This window comes from Alligator sinensis, unplaced genomic scaffold (genome assembly GCF_000455745.1).
Source record: "Alligator sinensis unplaced genomic scaffold, ASM45574v1 scaffold1295_1, whole genome shotgun sequence".
In the NCBI taxonomy this organism is placed as follows: domain Eukaryota; kingdom Metazoa; phylum Chordata; order Crocodylia; family Alligatoridae; genus Alligator; species Alligator sinensis.
This window is the reverse complement of record NW_005841880.1, coordinates 2,919,810-2,929,018: the sequence shown is the minus strand read 5'-3', so window position 1 is coordinate 2,929,018 and position 9,209 is coordinate 2,919,810. Positions and strand designations below refer to the sequence as shown.

The 9,209-nt window shown below is 53.4% G+C and overlaps 1 protein-coding gene across 10 annotated transcripts in view; it reads right to left on the bottom strand.

The window, feature by feature from the left end:
- Positions 1-9,209, bottom strand: part of PTPRS (protein tyrosine phosphatase, receptor type S) — a 165,842-nt gene that overhangs the window by 120,731 nt on the left and 35,902 nt on the right. Inside the window, exon 1 of one of the 10 annotated variants that reach the window (XM_025196485.1) lies at positions 6,614-6,655. The exons of the other annotated variants lie outside the window; for them this stretch is intronic. The gene's annotated coding sequence lies outside the window, so the exon portion shown is untranslated. Of the gene's footprint in view, positions 1-6,613; positions 6,656-9,209 lie in introns of those variants that run through there. 10 annotated transcript variants of the gene reach the window in all.

Below are 9,209 nucleotides of genomic sequence, written 5' to 3'. Positions count from 1 at the left end.
CGCCTTCCCTTGCTCCTTTCTTTAGGGGTGCTGAGCAGCCCCCGAGGAGACAGCCCAGAGAAGCCAGAGCTAGGGAAGAACAGGCACTGCTGGTCTCGCCTGGGACAGCGAGGACCTGCCCAGGACCCCGCACAGTTACCTACAGTAGTGTAAAGCAGGCTCGAAACAACCCAGTCAGGCAGCTTTCTTCTGCACCGACGGAAATGACAGTACAAGGTGCAAGGCAGTGTAGAAGCAGGCCCAATGCGTCCTCCCCGCCCCCTCGTCTCTCTTTCTTTACATGAGACCCTTCAGCATTTACCAACAAATCACTCCAGATCAGTGCTGAGCTGCTGACAGCATTGGGGATGACATCTCCTTTTGGCTCACTTTAATACTTTGCATTTCTTGTACAGCATCTCTCTTTCTCATTTTTTCCTTCTTTTTTTTTTTTGTCATTCATCATCAACTCCTCAGTCCAGATGCCTGATGGAGCCGGGGAGCTCCTTGGGGCACAGGCTGTGTTTCGTCTCTAAGCCTGCCACGCACATGCCAACAGGACTGTGTAAATAATCATCAATCATCATTATCTCATGGCATCATCAGCACAGTGCACTATCTAAAGCCCCCAAAGGCAAAAGCTGGGTATCGGCAAGCCTGCAGGAGAATGAAGCTAAATGCACCCCCAGCCATTCACTGCACAGAAACACAACCATTCTGGATGCACACGCACTTGTGCACAGAAAAACACACGTGCTCGAAGAGGGACACCCCACCACAATCAAAATGATCCCTGTGGGGAGGAGAGGAAGGCCACCCTCATCCGCTTAGGGACTGCGGACGCAGCCTCGGGTGACTCTGGTGCTCAATACGTTGCGTAGACAGTGACTGTCAGGGCAGCCGAGGTGGGCTGGGGTTTGTTTATGAGATGGACTCAAATGACCGAGGATGGCAAACCAGTTCTTTAAAGAGGAAGAACAATGTCTTCTATCCAAAGCGTAACCAGCCTGCAGCATGGGATGAGTGCAGAGCACATCTAAATAATACACACGCGCATCAATTATTAATCCACCATAAATGCGCCCATCCACGGTAACTGCACGTATGCAACATCCCTCCTTGGAGACTGGAAAATTGCTAGCGGCCAGGTTGGCCAGCACTACAGACCTGCGGGTTCACTTACGGCTGCAAGCGGTGCTGTAGGATTTGGGCCCCGGATTTAACAAGCAAGCGCAAGACGTGCCCCCTCCTTCACACACCCTCCCTGCCTCGGACGATTCTGCCCCAATGATCGGGACCCCGTTTCTAGTGGAGCTCTCCGGTCTGGGTGGCCCGAAGGAGAAGATTGCAATTGCCCTTCCAAGGGCCTGAGTGCCTGTCCCACAGAGGAGCACATGGTTCCTGCCTCTGATAAAGCCCATGTTAATAAATTAATAGGATTTAATAACATTTTTGGTAGGCAGCAGGGCCAAAAAGACCCAAGCACTCCACCACCGCTGCTCAGCCAGACTTTCAGCAGTGTTAACTCATTGTCTTGCCCCTTATGACTTCATTCAGAAACATGCTTAGTCCGCAGGGTTGACCGAGGGTCAGAAATAGGATCCTCGCGTTTTCACCGGGTACGTCCATCCCACGGATTGCAGTGCAGCATGGAGATAGCCACGCTGGCTGGGGTGCCAGCAGCAGCCTAACTAATGGCACTCAGGACAGGCTAATATACCCTGCCAAGAAATGCATCTAGGTCACTGGTTTCCATCTCTTCCACATGAGGATACTTCCACTCCCGGGACCCGACTCCTTCCTAGCATGAAATAACCCCACTCCCCTCTAGCAAAATGGGAAGGGCAGGGGGCAAAGCCCCACAACACCTATTTATGGTTGGGAGCCACAGTGATCTACGCCGGCTCCAGCTGCAAATCAGGCTCCCTTATGGCACAAGGGATTTTCCAGCTGCAAATCTGGCTCCCTTATGGCACAACGCGTGGGTGCCTCCAAACCACGAGTGGCTACTGACCAGTCTTGCCGGAAGCGCCTGCACCAAAGGTGACGCCCGTTGTGCTAATCGGCTGCTCTGCAAAGGCTGTTGGCAGCTCCAACACGTAGGCCACGCAGGACATCCGAGACTGACCTCTAACCCCCCCTTATTCTAGGCCAAAACTGCAGCATTGCAGCAGGCAGAACAACCTCTGCCCTTGGCAGCTGCGACAAGGAGAAAGGTTTCCTCTTCCCAGGAAGAAGGGAGCCTCCTTCACCAGCCTGGACCCTATAGAAAATCAAGTGGAAAATCAAAAAAAGAGAAGTTAATTAGGGATGTCTGGGTGCTCCGTCAACTCTGGCTCAAGGCGCGGCGCTGGCTGAAGATGTCACTAGACCCTCTCGCTAGAACGGCCTTCTCATTACCCCCGAGGGCTGATCGATCGCCTCCTTTTGTTATCTTCATCTGTGCTCAGGCTCCTCCGAGCTCTTAATTGGAAGCCCTGTTCCAGCGTACAAAGCCCCGACAGGAGAGAGAGAGATGTCTGCTCGCTTGCTGGTTAAACCAGGGCAGGAGAAGAGAAAACTCCTGTATTTCCAGCCTGCTTGAATGAAGCCTGCTTTCGCAGGGCTGAGCTTTGCCTTCCCCTCTGGTGGCCTGTAGCTTCTCTGCACGGGTGAGAACTTACTTGCATTGCTCGACCCCAACCCGGTGCGGCAGTCAGAGATCCTGCCCATCCGCTTGCTCCCATTGTGACAAAGAGGGACAGGAGGTTATGAGATCCCACTCCTCAAGGTGGTTAGTGGGGTTGGGAATTGGATCCGGTTCCTCACCCACGTCTCACCAGGTGCAGCTGCCTACTCCTCTTCCTTCAACCTCACATGTCCTCCCTAGAGACCCCCTTTTTTTTTGCTGGCCTGAATGCGCAGTGAGGGGTTAAGAGGATTTGGTTCTGTGCGTCCCCAACAAGCTTGCAAGACACAAGATGGGCAAATCCCTGCCCTTGCCCTGGCAGAAGTCCTCCGTCTCAGACCACGGGCCAGAGACAGATTAGGGGAAGGAGAAGAAAACATGCATCATGCCCTGTGATCCCATCTGAACACGAGAGCTAAGCTGCGATCACACGGGGTCAGCGCTTGGTGTGGAAAGCAGTGTTGGTTTGGCATAGGGGAGGGTGAACTGGGAACCAGAAGCCCTGGGTCTTATTCCCAGCTCTGCCACTGGCTTGCTGTGTGACCTTGGGTGAGTCATGTCTCCACTCCAGGCCTGTTTTCCCTTTTTCCTGCCCCATCTCTTTGATTCAACGCTCAGGGCAGAGCCTCAGGAAGACACATGATACAACCACCATCAAATGGCACCAGATGATGACAAGCAAGCCAAGGAGACCTCTTTCCCCTCAGCACCTGCGTTGGCGGGGGCTCCGCTTTTCTGCTGCAACTTTTATTTTCCAGTTCGGATGCAAAACCGAGAGCCTGCTCACATACTGGAACATCAGCCTCTTCATCCAAGCCATGGGTCCAACTCAGGTAGCTTCACCTTGCCCGCTCATCTCAGGTGCATCAGAGATGCTCTTTCGTCCTTTCCTGCAGTGGTGCAATTTTAATGCCAATCCAACCCAGAATTAGCTTTATCCCACTGGAAGGGCAACCCATGCACAGTACATCTACTGCACAAAAGACAGGAGTCCTGTGTTTACAAGCATTTTGAGGTTCCTTCTGTTCCTTTCATAGAGCTTTTTTAAAAAAAGAGAAAGAAAAATCCTGTGGGGACCTCTGAGAAAACCACCTGCAACACCAGTTTTGCAAAAAAAGCCACCTCTCTAGAGACAGGTTATTTTTCTGGCCAGCAAGTTAAGTCACTAGGATTCTTTTTTCATTGCAAATCATCCTGGTAAAAGCCTGCAAGCAGCTTTTGTACCTGGGCTAGCAAAATCCATGGTGAATGTGGAAGGCTGCAACGCATGCACACAAACATGCACACCCCTGCTTTCCGCTGGAGTGTGATAACTCTAACAAGTGTGCAATGGATTCAACACTTAAAAGCCTTCACCCTGCAGTTTCACAGATCCAGTGTGCCGTGAAATAAAGCAGGGCCAGGAGACCACTGCTTTTCTCCATTTTTTGCCAGGCAGGAAGAGCACTGCCTCATCAAAGCAGATTCTTTCCCTGTTAATGAGCACCATTACAGGAAGCTTTTCAAAGCCCAAGTGCCTGCAACGACCCCTTTGACTGACCAACTAGAGAATGAGCGTTCAGTAATGACTTGTCCATCTTTGGAGGCAGCGAGCCAAACAGGAACGGGGCCAAGAGCAAATCTCTTTCTTAGGACACGCACGAGCCGCCATATTGCAGAACATGCTTTTATTCTCTCTGCGCCATCTGGAATGGCAGGGAAATGCAACTTTCTTGTCCCTGTCAATTAGTGAAGGGCAGGGAGCTGCACTTGTCTTAAAGGGAAAAGCCTCTTTTCTGTATTTACAAAAGGTGACTTGCAAAAGGAAGGATAACAAAAGTGTGATGCCTCCTTTGCTTCTCCGTGACACAAACTCCATTTATTAATGCTTCTCCTTCGACTCTGCACCGCAGCTCTCCATTCCCTCCTCTCGAGAAACAACTCTCCCTTCCTCATCGCCAGCCACAACCGGCAAGGACTGGGACAGACATTGCATAAACCAGTTGGAGCCAACTCAGTTAAGTCCGATGCATTCAATCAGGTTCATCTCAAACCGGTTTCAGCCATCTTCAAAACTGGTGTATGTGCAATGAACATCTGTTCTGTTGCAGGTTTAAACCAGTTTCTGATCACTTAAACCTGGTTTGTGTGTAATGTCTGTCCCTGGCCCGAGAGACCAGAAGTGTTTTCCTTTGTTTCATCCTGACGCAGTATTCTCCAATGGCAGATTTATCTGGCAGGTCAAGGGGAAGGCAGGAGTGAGGTCCTGCTGCACCGTGTCAATTCATCCGTGCAGCCCCTTGCGCTCGAAGTGATGGGAAGACCTGTCTGCGAGCCAGCCAAGCGCCTGTGGCTGTGTGAGGGTCTTCCATACAAGTGGAGGCAGGAGAGACAGAGAAACAGAAGGCTTTGCTGAAAGAGTTGCTTGCTCCTACCCCTGTGCTGCTGACTCCCTTTGCCTCAAGGAAATCCCATTCTGGGGCATCATAAGGTAGTTCAGGCCATTTTCCACCTGGTTATACACCCCCTCATAGTCTTTGTCTTATGTACAAGCAGAAATGTCAGACTATCACCCCTGTAACCTGGCAATGAATTCTCATAAGAGTCCTGAAAGCTAGAAGGGGTTAAGGGACTTGCCAAAGGTGACACGGGAAGTCTGTAGCAGAGCCAGGAACCAAATTACAGTCCAGTCTATTGCCTTAACCACAAAGCTGCTGCCTCCCTCCGCACGCCTGATGGTTTCAACCTCAGCACCCTGCCCCTGCCCCTGCCCTTTATCTTCACAAGCAGAAACAACGAGTTTTGTGCAACTTCCATCGGTGCTGTGGTTTTTGCTGGAGCCTCTCTCTCTTCTGCAGAGAAACAAAGTCCCAGGGCATTTTTCTTGAAAGAGCTGGGGTTTGCTCAGGAGCCCTTGGTGTCAAATCCCCCGTCCTTTCACCCTCAGCGTCCTGCATTTCAGGGGCTGCATGCACGGGACGGCCCTTCTGGACAGGTCTGATCATTTCTACTCTACCTAACTCCCACCTCCACATCTCCATCTCATTTTTCAACGCGGAAAGTGGGCCGCAAACAGCAGTAAAATGGCACCTCTGGGCTGGAGCAGCGTGTTTCACTAGAGGCAGCTCCTCCTTGCAAATCAAACGCTGTTTGCAAGCCCAGACAAAGAGCGCTGCAATGCAAGCTGCAGGGAGACGGGCCGACCCTCGGAGCGCAGCTCCTCCGAGGGACGTGCAGCAGGTCGTGTGGCCCAGGGCCCTCGGGCAGGCTGCTCCCAGCAAAGGGCACCGTCACCCCCAGCTACGTTAACATGTCTGATGAGCAAAGCTCTTGCTGGAGAGAGGCTGATGGATCTTCCTCCATCCTCGGCCTGATAATCAGAGGCACAGAGAGCTTCTCCCCCTCCCTCCGCTAGACTCCCGGGGAAGCGGGTGAAGCCGAGGCAGGGGCCAGAGACTAACTTGGCAGGGGAGAGGAGAACAAGAGCACCCTGCTTCCACGTGGGGGACAGGGGAGGCTTTTAGGAGGGAAGGGTTGTGGCTCCTGTAAAGAGGAGCCCAATTAGAGCTTTTAATGATGCAAGTCCAGGACCTCACTCAGCCCCCGTGCCCTCCCCCTGATGCTCCCTTGGTTAATAACCAGGCGCTGCTAAGGAACAAGGGGGTTTGTGCCGCCTTGAATATTTATGACAAACTTGGGTTGCCTTTTCCTCTCTGTAATGATCCTCTGCTCCCCCCACCCACATTAAATCCCCCCATTCCCTTCTGTTAATGAGTCTGTTGCTGCTCATATACGAGCAACTTCATTTCCTCTCCTCCCTGCATGCTCCATCCCACCCTGCTCTACCCTCCAGCGTGCCAGCTCGTCTCCTGGGCCAGGCCGGGACGCTGGGGCGTTTTTTATTTCCACTGACGCCTGGACTCTGGCTCTCTCGTTAATCTAATTGTTCTCCTAATAAAGATCTGCAATTCCTCAAATGTTAATTACCGGCAGCAGCTGCAGTGCTCTTGCTCCCTCTTCCCAAGAACGCTCTCGTCTGCCACGGCTCAATTTAGTTTGGGGAGGCAGGGTCAGGGTCAGGAGGAAAACGTCCCAGCTACAGACTCTTAACCGCCACTGCTCGCCGATCCCAGGACCTTTTGTGACTCTCCAAACCAGAGAGCATCGTCCCACGTCTGAGCTGGCCTCCGTCTCGTACTCGTCCCTCCTCCCGGGGGAATGACCGCTGGAGAACTTCCCAATTCTTCCCCCTTCCATGTCATTCGAAGTCGCAGCCTCAGAGCCCATCATTTCCCCAGCACTATAGACCCGCCGAGACCCTTGACGTGTCAGGAGGAAGGATGGGATGGGAGGGGGATGAACTGCCAGCCTGGGGACTCAGCAAACCCCTTTTCTGCAGAGGCCTGGGTTGGCCTGCGGTCACGCAAACATTTTGCACGCCCTCTCCAAGTTCTCTGCAGTGCTCAACCCTGCTGATCTGCAGTTTGTGTCCTGACTGCGCGCTTTGCCCCTTTGTGGCTAGAGAGGACAGAGTTGTGCAAAGACCCAGAATGCCAGCCAAAGCCCCTCCACCTATCCATTCAACAGGTAGCCACACATGCCCACCTTGCCCAGTGCCCCTCCACCCTAGGACCTGGAGAACAGGTCCTCCAGCCTCAGTCTGTTCTGCCCCTAACTATCCTGCGGTCTTATCATTATGACAGCAAATGAGGAGGGGGGGCTGTGCAACCTAGCTGAGCGTCCATATCTAGCCTGCACGGGGGGCTGACAGGAGTGCTAAAGTAACATTGCTGCTAGATCAAAACCCTACAAAACTTAAGTGCACGAGCAAGCACGGCGATGCATTTGTGCATCATCTCGCACTGCGAAGCCCACATCCACAACTAGGGCTCCTAAGCTCGGTGGTAACAACGATGGAGCAGCCGTGGAAGGGAGAGCACGTGCATGTGCGGGCAGGGGAGACGGGAACAAAACAGGGATAGGGCACAGCCATGCAAGGCTGGTGAATCGATGAGGCAGCCCATGACGAAGGGACCGTAGGAAGCCGGGGGGAGGGATGCACTCACTGCCTTTATACTTGAGCTCAGGCCATTACTTGTTCCACTCACAGGAAGAGAAAAAAAAACCCAGGAGAAGGAAGGTGGCGATGGGAGACCTTGAGTGCAATGGCAGGAATGGAAAGACATGCTTCCCCGTGGCTCTGCCCACCGAGGCTGGGTGCCAGGCAGACGTGCTGGCAGAGAGGGCTCCAGGGGATGGCCCTGCCTTGCTGACATGCAGCGAGCTGCAAGTTGGAAGTAGAGCAGCCCCCGACTGCCGCCACTCAAAGCGGTGCCGTACGTCTTGCGGTGATTTCCGTCTTGCATCCCACTTTTCCAGCAAACAGATGAAATCGCTGGTCTTGCGAGCAAATGGTTGAGAGGCCTCAGGGCGGCACCGAGGGAAACCAGGGAGTTTGGAAAAGCCCAGCCTGTGTATCTGAAGGAGCCCACCTGCCTCTGGATTTCAGTGGTAGATGGCTGGCTCATCCCCTCCGCATACCCCGCTCCCGTGGGCCACGTAACGCAGTTTATCTGTGCGAGAAATGCTATCGGCAGCTCATCCCTCCCTATCGAGAGCGGCGGCATGTCCGCCGAACGTGCGCATGCGCGTGCAGAGTGGGAGGGGGAGACGCGGAGGGGAAGACATGCCCATCTGGGAGAAGGATCCCAGCCAACCCCTCCGCTGCAAAAATTAAAAACAAGTGGAAACAAAATTATCGGCTAAAGGAAGCAGCTGGAATGACTGAAGCCAGCGAAAGCTCAAGCAGGCACATCATGCCAGCGCTGAGCAGCCAAAAATACACGAGGGGAACAAACAACCGAAAAAAACCCCCACAAGAGTTTGCAGTGACAAAGGCAAACAAATAGATTTGTGAATAAATATTGATTTCACAGGAAGTCGGACGAGCCCATCCAGAATGAGACGCGGAGATTGGCAGCCGCCCCCCCACCCCTCTCCGGGAGGGCTCGGGGACCGGGAGGCAAGGACTCGAGTCCCGTTGCAGGGGGCAGGTGTCGGCCTGCCCGAAATCCTGGCCCCTTCTGCGCTAGGCTCCCTAGTGCACTAGCTGCGCTTGGAAATGTGGGGCTAGGGTTTTCCAGGGAGTTTCTGGACTTGTCTGCTGGGCCTCCAAGGCGCTGGGACACATTTGCTAACACATTCGATCTAAAAGGCCGCTGCAGACACCTTGGCAGGTGCTAGCTGGCCGATCGGTTATTCTGGTGTCGCGCCCAGGAGCCCCGAGGGAAGCCGGGGAATCTCCTTCCTTGGAGCTGTTCAAGAAAAGCCGGGATGTGCATCTGTCTGGGATGCAGATCAGCAAATCCTGCAGGGGCTGGATCAAAGGACCCTCGAGGTCCCCTTCGAACCTATTTCTATAGATTGGGTGCTAGGGGCTGTACAGGGAACAGACAGAGGAGAGGACTGCAAAGAAGCTAGCAGGAACCTTTCATTTCTTTCCTGCTCAGCTCTGCAGAAGAGCAAGGTGGCCAGGGAACTCATAATCCCTCCAGGCTCAGTTTGGCACACACGGGGCTAACAG